Genomic DNA, 12212 nt, shown 5'->3' on the forward strand with positions numbered 1-12212 from the left:
AGTTTGCTTTGTTGTAATGTGGGGAAAAAGGACCTTAGTGATACATAAATTAAAGATGCATGTGGGGCACACTTTAAGTTTGATTTTTTTTTTTTTGCATGTTCCACATGGGGTAGTAAACACAAGTAAAAATTTCATCCTTTCTTAAAATTGACTTCCGAAGAATCAGACTCTAAGATCAATATGTGGAAAAAGTATACAGGGGAGTGATTTCAGGAACACATATAACAGAGTAAGCAAGGACATGGAGAGAAATAAAGGCCTGCACTCTGAAGGGGTGGCCCTTCAGAGTTGTCCTCAATAGTGGAAACACTATGCCCCCATAATGAACAGAAAGAAGGCATAACCTTGGGACAGGTAGATAGTTTTAGCAGAGGGAAAGAACTAGGCTGTGAGCTGTAAACGAATTCTCTTGAGTGCTTAAGAATACTTGCCTTAGTCTTGAAAGTAATGTGGGGGAATTTGTATAGCACTTCACAGTGTTTACTACAGTCCTTTTGCTGGTCTGATCTACGGGCTTTATACAAAAGGTTGATCCCATTTGGAACCTTGCAGAATGTTTGCTCCTTTTCCGGAGAAGCATTTGGGGGAAAGAGGAAAATAACTATAGGTCCTATAGCTTTTTATACAATAGCTTATCTCTGAACCACAACTGATATTTGTCATCCCCTCCTCTACTACCCTTCCAGATTCTTCTCACTTTTAAGTAGCTCTTCTGAATGTCTTGGTAGCTACTGTGCTGGGTGACCCAAACACTCATCCCTAAATTCCTTTATACTATATAATTTTCAGTCTGTCTACTGCATTTGTCCACTTAACATCAAAAATAGACACAAAAATACCAAGAGATGTCAAATGCATTCTTCCCAGAAACTATTCTCAGCTTCATTTCCTGATTATCATGGTCAGTTACTCATACCCAAATGTCACTTCTCTTCTTGCATAATTGTCACATGGCACAAAGAAACAAAGTAACCAAGAAGTCAGATTGAAGTTCAGTGAGTCTCTTGCTCTATTTCCTGGTAAAAGAGTTTTCCTTCTTGGAACCAAGACCTCTAGATGAGCATACCCTAGATTTGGGGGATAGGAAACATAAATTCCCAAATGGGTAACTAGAAATGAGAATAAGCAAATTCACTCCAAGTTGAGCCTTAGGTGCTTAGACATATATTTTACCTCAGAGGATACAACACTACAAAATGATGATTGATTGAGACTATGTACTACCTCCTGAAGAACAGTGCTCCATTCTCCCAGGTATCCTCTCCAGGAACACATTTTAGTATTGTCTTCAACAGCAATTCTCTTTATCTGGATTCTGAGTAGTGTGGCAAATTCTGTGGCCAGTGGTTCCTATGATGATATACTCACATGTTGACATATATTTACCCTGAGGAAGAGGCAATGATGCAACAATAGTGATAACATGAGGTCTGGGCCACCTGCTTCTGCAGAATATTTTGTCCTCTCATACTGGTTTTGCCTATAATTAGGTATATTACTTTTTGTGATGTATTACTTCTGGACCTGTCTAAACTGATGATTTGGATTGTCTGAGAGATCTCAGCTCATGATGTTTGTTTCTGGCAATGTAATCACATACTATTTAATGGCCATTACTCTGTTTCTACCAGAACCTGCTAGCATGCTGGCAGGTATTTTTAACAATAGAATATAATTCTCTATGGTAGATGATATGAATTATTTCCAGCATCCTAGTGGTCTGTGCTGTTATTCTTCTATTGTAGATTGTCCTAAATTCCACTAAAGGATGACATCTCTTGTCATCACATATGTATTTAATACTACATAGTTTCCTGGATTATAAGGCCTAAGCAATTGGCTGCTTACATCATGCCATGAGCTTGTTGCAGAAGCATTTCCTGCTCTGAGCTCATGCGAAATGCAAACTCTCCATGTCATCTGGTAAAGGGGGCAAAGCAATATTTCAAGTGTAAGTATCTGGACTCCAGAACCTAAAGATGCCTACTAGTAATTTTGCTTCCTTTTAAATAGTCGTGAGAGACCTGAGTCATATGTTGTCCCTTATTTTGGAGGAGAAATCTTTGTAGGCCTTAGACCACTGGACCCTTAGAAACCTCACCAATGTGGCAGGTTCTTGAATCTTCAGAGTATTTATGTCATACCTTCTGGAGTGCTTCGTGCATTACAAGTCCATTAATGTACCCACCCCTTCTTCTCAATTCTGATTACTAATGTTATTGAAATTGGAATTTCTGTAGAATGTTTAGGTGGTCCAGGTCCCTTGAAACTATTTTATGACTGATAGGGGAGAAGAGATTCAACATAGCTCTGGGACGAAGCTGCGAATATAAACTACTTTGGCCCTCCTTCATAATAGAGATGGAAAAGAGCACCTTCTCCTGGTGATTGCTACATACATGTTTCTGAGGCCTTAAATGCACTAATAAAGATATATCTAGCCCAGCAGCCACAGTTGGGATACTATGTGCTTCTGCAAAGTTTGCAGCAATACCATATAGTCCTCCAGAATCCATCTGATGTTTTAAGAATGCCAGGGAGATTCTTTGGTAAATGGTGAATTAAATGGGATGTAATGAGGGTCGCTATCCCTGCATCTTGTAGATATTTAAATGTGTTATTAATTGCTGCCTTAGGATAAGACTTTTTTTTTTTTTTTTTAATATTGACTCTCTTAGCTGGGCATATCTAGATGCCTCTGCTTGGACTCTTCTGTATGAGAGCTGTTACCTAAGGCCAAGGAACATATGTAGACTTCTGTCAGTGACTGTGTATATCCACTCCAATTACACATTCTAGGAAAATAACTGTCAAATGGATCCATGGACTCAGTGGAAATGTAGATACTTATAACAAGGCTGGATTCAATTTATCACCTGTTGTACTGTAAGAGGGGTGTCATGATAGTATTTTAGTCCATAGGTCTATGTTTCCCAAGGTTCTTGAAATATCTATGTATTTCCATTTTGCTAGTATATTTTTATCCAAGAGAACAGCCATAGGTCTCTTTGTGGGAGGGTGGATAAATCATAACTGTAATTACTTGTTGTGATATTACAGTTTCCTTCCCCTTACTAACTTGGCCTTTCCATCAGTCAGTGCTATACCAGTTTTGAAAGCTGGCACTAGTTCAGAATCTGAGAAAGAATAATTATTTTTTATTGCACCAGCTGCCCTCCACCTCCATATCATCCATAATTTATCATTTTGATTATATAGATTGAGAAATAGCATTGCTGGCTGTCTTTATGACATTTTGATTTTAGTAACCATCTTCATATCTCTCCACACATCTGTCTCCACTGGCTGCCACTCTGCCCTTGCTGTTCTTATTAATTATATATCACCACCTGTCTTCTAGTATGTTGGGTCTTATCACCTCCTCTTACTAACAGGGAATCAGTATCTGAGCACTTTCATGTCTATTAAGCCATGGAACACAGAAGACATTCATTATTGAGCTTCTTAAAATTGCTGGTGACCCCTTCAGTAGGATATTCTTTATCACTTTCATGAACAGTGTCTTCCAGCCCTTCCTAGAGAACACAGTTTACTAGTGGCTTTTCTGACCTTCATAGTAAATCCATAGCAGCTTGTCACTTCTCTGAACCATTTTATTCTTATCTCCACCATTTTCCATTGTCTCTTTTGCATTTTTACTTTATGTTGAGAAGGCCATTGCTTTTTCCAAGGCTCAAAATGTCAAAGTAGCCTATCTAATTATCTATCTCCTTAAGACACACAGGATGTTAAATCCTGTATTAAGAGAGTGTAATTGCATTTCAATACACTCTCTTGTCCAAATTATATTCCACCCCCTCATATTCTAGCTCTCGAGATATTGTCCCATTTATATTCACCCAACTACTACCAATACACATTGGCCAGGTCCTACAGCTCCTTCAGTTTATGGTGCCCTTCCTCATTTTATAGACCAACACATCTCTGGCTCTATTACACTGTGATTTAACCTTAGTTATAGGTCTAGCCAATATTGAAGGTGGCTGAAGGAGTTAAACTTGCCTTGCAAGACAGAAGCTTCTCCATTGTCTTTAAGCAAGAATGGAGTGCTAATCTTATTAGGAACAAATGTGCTCATTCTGCTGGCCCAGAAAGTTTAGAAAATCTGAGTTTTCAGGTTCTTGAGAACATCAACCCTTGTGTCTCCATCCCAAATCTGATAATCTATTCTTTCTCAACTAGGCCACTAATTATGGCAAAACCAACCCCAAGGGTCTAGAATTTCACATTGTATGGAGCTTAATTAAGCCTAGCTCCTGATTTTCCTGACTTCCAGCTACAGAGATAAAAGTCTTTTTCTGCTAATGAGGCTGTTGGATATCCACATTTTGCCTTATTTTTGAGTAATTACCTCACTCCTTGATGTCTTTTATTGTATTGATGGCACTCAGTAAGAGTCATATGATTTTACAGAATTTAGATTTAAATTTACTTCTCTCTAAATGCTCAAATGCCTTAGAAATTGCACCCATCCGCATATTGCCTTCCAGCAATACCCCATACTGTTTACTCCTTGTGAAAGATTTTTACCATTACATTGATACAGCATGCAGAGTGGGGGTGATGGGTCCAGGTCTTTACATCCCTGTGTTGGATGTGTGCTGTCCACAGTGAGGAAAAGCAAACTTAGATGATGTGGTCCTTTCGTTGGAAAGCTTCCTGGGGGTAAGGCGGAAAAATTTATTTGAAGATGTGTTCTCAACAAAAAAAATTACATCACATAGGAAACAATAACAGTGATAAAGTAAAGACATAGAGGAAACACAAGTGATGGTGCCTCCAAAACTATAAAGTAATCTGAATATATCTATAAATTGTGTAGGTTTAAAATTGTTTAAGAGATCATCAAATAAAAGCATGTCAGAGTAAGATAATAAGACATGAAGAAAAAGAATCAAATTTTAAAAGGAATCAGACTATCTAAATGTGAAAAAATATATAGTTATTGGAATTAAAAACTTAATTGGTAAAATAAACATTGGAAAGGAAATTGGTGACCTGGAAATAGACTTGAAGAAATTATCTTCAATTCAGTTGACAGAGATAAATTAAGATGTCTTTAATCAGTAAAATAATGTCACATCTCTTAGATATTGTATTGAAAGGGTACAACACCAAAGGCAAAGAAAAGTATTAAAAACAGAGACAGAGTATATACAAAAGTATTGAAAATTAGACTAGTCTCTTTTATCATCCACAGTAGAGCCTGAAGAAGAAAATGGATCCTAGTCGTGAAACTGCTGATGTGATATTGTAAACTGAAAATTATACACTCAGCTAAATATTATGAAATGTCATGAAAAATTTAAAATATGTTTGGAAACAAACAGAAGAGTTTACTGCTTACAGGGCATTGCAGAGAGAATTAAACATGAATCTCAGAAAAAGAAAATTTGAAGTCAGAAATATGAACAGCAATGTTGAACAAAAGTAATGGTAAACCTCTATTACACGTAAATATTGACGATATAATAGTGACAAATTTAAGAACATTTTTTAAAGTGAAACTTAATAATGGACAACAATATAAGGTTAAAGAATCCTAAGGTATTTGTGCAGGGAGGAGAATAAAATATTAATTCTGTTTATTTGTGTTGAATCAAATATACATGTTAAAAATTTAAGAATGATCACTTGGAAATACAAAGCAAATGTATATATCCAAACCAGGAGAGAATCCAAAAAGACACATAACCACCTAATCAATACCATGAAAGAAAGAAAAGACTGAGGTAAAGAAATAGCATGGTAAAAAGAAAATTCAAAGTGATATAGTCAGGATTACTTCAAACTAATCATGAATACAGAAATAGTATTTTAAAAATTTGCTTTTCAAAACAAATTTCAGGTTAGTTTTTTGTTGTTTAATCAGTAAAGCAAAATGATTCAGAAATGCAACTAAAATATGCCTCAGAAAGATTGAGGGTCAAAGGTATATAAAAAAGGTATTCTACGCTAATTGAAAAGAGAAATTATTGCAGGAATGTTATCTAGTTATTATTGAAAAAACATTGTTAGGGAAAAAGAGTGTCATTACTTAATCACAAACTAAGCAATTTATTAGATAGCCATGACACTGAACTTCATGTACCTGATTTATGTCTATGTGTAGTTATGAAATATGATTGAGTTGAGTCCATTATGTGTATCCTAGTATGCACACTGAGTATGAGAGGGTAAAAGCTAATTAAAAACTTAAGCCTTTATTAAATTTATCAATATGAAATCAGCAATAGAGAGTAGAGAGTTCTGGGGGGAGGGACTAGGATAGATTGAGGAACATCAAAGTTCAGCTTGTTCCTAAAATCCTTCTTTACTCCTACCCTCTGAAGGAATGGGGAGATGTAGATTTCCTCAGCCCCAGGCCAGCACACAGGGGAAGCAGTGAGATGACATTGTCCTCTAGAAAACTATTGGTTAGACAATATGTATTTAGCCAAGGAGTGAAAATAAACAGAGATTAAAATCTTGCAAAGATTACAGTGGAAAAAAAAAATCAATATTTCAATCTCTTTTCCATTAGAATGATTTAATTTTTTTCATCAGAGTTAAAATAAGCAGTAAAAATAAATTCAATTTTTAAATATTCAATTTATTATTTTTGTATTGTGTTCTTCAAAAAATAAAGTATTTTCCTATAATGGGTTGATCAAATATAAATAGTATGCAAACTTTGACCATTCATATTTTCTTCCAGCATAATGTAATTTTCCCCCTCTTTATATTTAGAATGAAATAACAGAATGGTATTCATTTACTTTCATCATCTTTGGTCTTTTTTCAGACGTCTGTGTATAAGGTTGTATATTTATAACCTTGTTGCTGCTTGTTAATTTCGCAACAGAGAGTGTAAATGCTAGACTTCATAGTAACCAGGAATTTATAATTTGCCCTTAATAGAAAGAGTTTGATTTATCTAGAATATGTACCTGATCTGAACTTCGTATAACTCTATTTTAATGATTTCAAAAAAGTAATTTAATTTCTATTTTTAAAAACAGATTTAAAATTGTGAAGTTATCAGTTACCTTTTGTATCCCATTAATTGTTTAAAATTTGCCTGCTGAATAAATGCACTTATTTCAGGTAAACTTGTTTTAATTTTCCAAGTGATCCTAATTTCATTTATAGTTTAATCATGCATACACAAAGTTTTATTTTGCTACTTTTTGTCATATGTACAAATTCTCTAATTTCAAAAGTAAATAAAACAGATTTTGCTGTATATCTTGTAGTAGACATCCTTCAAGATGGACCAGGATCCACAATGTTTGCTATTCATAATCTTGTGTAATTTCCTTCCACATTGTACTCAGGTTGATCTGCATGTTCAATAGTATGTGCTTGTACTACTATATATATAGTGTACACTTTCATGATAGTATATTACTTTTGAACTTAGGTTATAAAAGACTATGGTCTCCATCTTGGGGTCGCCCCTTCCCCCCACCTCTCCTTTCTTCCTTCGGGAGGAAGTAAGCTGCCGTGTTGTAAAAAGCCTTAATGAGACCCTCCCAGGAGGAAGAACTATTCACTCTCTAGTGAATAGCCCTGTAGGAACATGTTGCCTTGCCAACACACATGTAAGAGAGCTTACAAATGCTACCATCTCAGACCAGCCTCGGGATGACTGCAGCACTGACTGGTGCATAGTCTGACTAAAATCTCACGAGAAACCCTGAGGCCGACTTCAGCTACTTCCACTTCCTGATGCTCAGAAACTGAGACAAAATCAATGTTTTGTTTTAAGCTGCTAAATTGTGGGGTTATTTGTTATACAACAGTAGATAACAAATATATCCATTAGCAACATTTTGATTAATGGGAATTCACACAAATTCATACCTTTAAAAAAATTAAACTACTATTCGGATATTAAAACAACATAAAATAACCATTATTTAATGCATCCAAATGAATGTGGTCCATAAATATTTCCTATCACAGGCAAATATATGGAACACAGTTTGTTTTCACCTCTTAAATACCTATAGATTTATGCAAAAAGAACTGGAATTCAATCATCAGTATGAGAGATAGATATATTTATAAGAAGGAGCATATAGAGGCACCTGGGTGCCTCAGTCATTTAAGTGTCTGCCTTCAGCTCGGTTCATGATCCCAGGATCCTGGGATCAAGCCCCATGGCAGGCTCCCTGATCAGCAGGGAATCTGCTTCTCCCTCTGCCCTTCCTCCCGTGTTCTCTCTCTCTCTCTCAAATAAATAAAATCTTAAAAAAAGAAGATGTAGCATATATATTTTAAAACTATATACAGCCTCAAATAAAAAAAAAAAAAAACCAAAAGATTGTTAGCTGAAGTATACTTAATTGTAGAGATCCAAAGCGGTTTTCAATCCTAAGAGTAGTTCACACCTTAAGAAAACCAATATAGCCCCTTCCTCTCCAGAAGGTATGTCTTTATCCTCTGCCTCACATATCCAAAATATTTGTAAAGAAAAAAGAATAAAGTTGGAACACTATTGATACTTCATGTAAGATAAATGGAAATACGGAGGAAGAATTCAGCTCTAGCTTGTCTCAGCCAGAGTCAAGTTTAAAATAGAAGATGAATGGCCTTTCTTCTCCACATCAAGTCAAGGGGTTCCAGCCCAGAGAGAGCTTCCCTTCCCACAGTAGCTCATAGGGCTTTGCTACTCGTGATCCCCAAAGGATATTTTTTATCAACTGATGTCTTAAGAGGTAATTCTCAAGTTATTTGCTTTTTTAACTATATGAAGGAGTAAATTCTGGTGTGGTTTTTTTTTTTTTTTTGATTTATTTATTTATTTTAACATATGGAAATATCTTTTTTGTGTGCTCAGTCAGCCAACAAATAGTACATCAAATAACTATAGTTAAATAAGCAAGATGAAAACTAAAAAATTGATCCCTTTCTCTTTGTACATACTTGGGGTACGAGAAGCAATGGGTTAAACCCCTTGGGATGGAACCAGTATCTGCCCTCACAAGAAGAGATATCACTATATGTAGTAAATGGATGTACATGTGTCCATGGTAATAAGTATTTCTAATTTTATTGGCTTTTTTTCCTTTGTTCAAAGTACAAAGGAGCCTTCTCTATCAAAGGTGTGAATTCTGGAAGAAAATATTTAGGATTGCATCCAAATTCTAGGGGTAGCTTTTGAGAAATTAAGCAAGGAAGCTATCACTGTCCTATTTGCACCCTTAGCCTTCTTCACTTAAACATACAAAACTAAAAGTCATGTTATAATTTTAGGTAATTTTCTGAGGAAAGGAGAACAGAAAATATAGAAACAGCCACAGAGTTATCATCAAAATCAAGCTTTCTAAGGGCAAAGGTGTAAGAACTCGTTTAAAGGGTTCAGATTTTTACTCACTAATAAAACTAAAGAGGAAAGGAAGATAAAGCTCTGTTAGAAATGATGTGAAAGCAAAGTACAGAGAGGTATTTGGGGACAAAAGCCATGAAGAGAGTGGTATTACTTTGTAGACAAATATAGACCTATACAGCTCTAAACTATGCAAAATTAAGAAATGAAATAGAGCAGAATATTTTTAAATATATTGTATTGATTTGAGCTAAGGAATTTATTATGGATTACTCTTGAGGATTTGCTATGTGTTTTGGAATGTGGAATGATCAAGCCAGGTAACTGGGGAACTCACCAGGAATAGAAATTGGCTGCATACATTAGACATCACATCACTGTATTTTTAGGAAGCTCTCCAAAAAAGCTGGTCAATCTTGTAGTACATGGGATCTTAAGCTCTGATAGTATTAGTCTGCTTTGCATGGAATTCTTGGCAATAAATAGCTATGGGTTATTGGGCAGCTTGTCAACCACATATCATATATATTTGTTCTTCTGGAAAGGAAAACTTATTTCCCAATAGAGAAGTGAAATCTACTGCAGGGCATCATTGTGGAATGAAATAGAGCACTATGGGACAAGATGTGAGTTTCTTATTTGCCCTCTGAGATGTCAGTTTCTTTTATCGGATGGGCTGAGGGTTTTTTTTTCTTCTTCTTCTTTTTAATTGTATAGTGCTTCTTATTTCTAATCTTATATACTCTAAATTAAACTGGAAAATTTACTTTCTTCATGTAGAGTGAGATTAAATTACTGTGAACTGCAACAAGGGAGTAGGTGCCTGGAAAAATGCCAGGATTCAGGGAAAAGGAGTGTGAATGTGAACTCTGTGTTTTCCATTTTAGCCTTGCTCTCTTGCTGACAGCATCAGAGAGGTGAGGCGAGTAAAGAGCATCTGTAGAAGCAAGAAACCAAGCACCTGAGAACTGAAATGGATAAACAGCATCGGTTTTTAACTAAACAGATTAGAAAAGCAGAGTCATTCATAGAAAATCGTTAAATGACGTGGAAATCATTTGAAGTATAAAAAAGCTAAAGATTTAGGAAAGCATAGTTGAATATAATATTTAAGATGTTTGAAAAATGTTACAGGCATGGAATTACACATTTTAAAAATATGAGATAAACCTCTGCGTGTGAACAGTATGAATATTTTCCTTTATAATTTTACATTGTTATAGGAACACTATGTAAAACAGTATACCTTGCTTTTAAGCAAGCTATATAATTAAGAATTTAATGATTCAATGTGGGATACATAGCTCCATGTACCTTATATTGACTTTCAGGTTATTCTCGTACATTTCTCCCTAAAAATATTAGTGACTTCAGTATACCTGGATGATTCTTCTAGAACTCCGTTTACTGAACTCTCCTCCATCTTCACCTTTATCCTACTTCTGCCACTCACAGCTACTGTCATCCTTGTCACTCTCAAAATTCAACTCTCCACTGTCTCTGTTCAATGCAACCCTCTCTCTGATCACTGCCTGCTTTGATTCCTGTGAGCTTCCTCTACCAGGATGCCTGCCTTCTATCGGCTTTTTGCTGTCACTCAACTCATTGATGTTCTTTCTTCTGTCCTTAACCAGTTTAAATACCATGATCAATCATTACAAAACGAACACCTCAGCTTCCCTGCCTCTCTCATTCTTCATCATACTCACTTGACAAAACCACAGCCCATTTTAAATCCAACCCTCTGCCTACCTCATCCTTGTACCCATGCAGCTCAATGTGGCTGTGGGAAAATATACAGCCACAAAATTCTGTCTACTTTAAATTCCTGATCAATCCTCAAAGGATTGTAATGCTGTCCTGTAGTCATTCTATATCCCCCTAATCCAATCACTGGCTTAATCTCCTAGATAACTCTGACACCTGTTCCTGTGTTCAATACTTCCTACCCCATTCTCCTTAATTTTCTTCACAAAATTAAGTAATCAGAAGAGATCTTACACAGGTTTCTCCAAAAACATCTATCTACAGACACACTCCCACCCTCTGTTTGTCTTTTGCTAGAGATTAGCTGTTCATATTCCTATTAATAGCTCATACTTACGCTTTTCATCTTGATCACGCTTACTCAAGAACATTGCTCTAGCAATTACTTTCCATCTAACTTATATCATCACATTTTCCTTCTCTACTAAATTACTTTTTTCCTTATACAAAATAATGTTATTTCTCCAATTAAAAACAAATTTAACCTGACCCCACTTCCCCAGACACCTAATACACCATTTCCTTGGCTCCATTTACAGTAAAACAATTTGAAGGATGTGTTTGTATTTGCAGACTCTTTTCTTCTCCCCTCAATTTTATTTTGAACCTATGCCATTCAGTCTTCCACTCTCATCCCTTGACTGAATATGCTTTTTCACTGTCACCTGGAACTCTTAGTCACTGAATCCAGTATTCAGTGCTCACTAGTCATATATGACATTGTCAATAACCCATTTTTCCCTTGACAAACTGTCTTCCTTAGCCTTCCAGGGCATCCACTGTTGTTGTCATCATTGCTTGATTTTCATCTTGTTGCTCACTTGTTGCTATTGCTGTCTTCATGATGGTTCCTCTTCTCTCCCAATTTCATAATGACCACAGCTCAGTTTGGGAACCCCATTTCTTATCTATCTATACTCACTTTCTCTAATATCATCCAGTCTTAGGATTTGAAATTCTATGATGTAAATAAATCTATGTGTTAATTCTCAAATATACATCCTCAACCTTAGACCTCTCTTTCCAAACATATATATACACAGAAGCTTACTTGATATTTCCACTTCTAAAACTTAAATATATTTAAAATTGAACCCTAGATTTTCAC

The sequence above is a fragment of the Ursus arctos genome, unplaced genomic scaffold (genome assembly GCF_023065955.2).
Source record: "Ursus arctos isolate Adak ecotype North America unplaced genomic scaffold, UrsArc2.0 scaffold_10, whole genome shotgun sequence".
NCBI lineage: Eukaryota > Metazoa > Chordata > Mammalia > Carnivora > Ursidae > Ursus > Ursus arctos.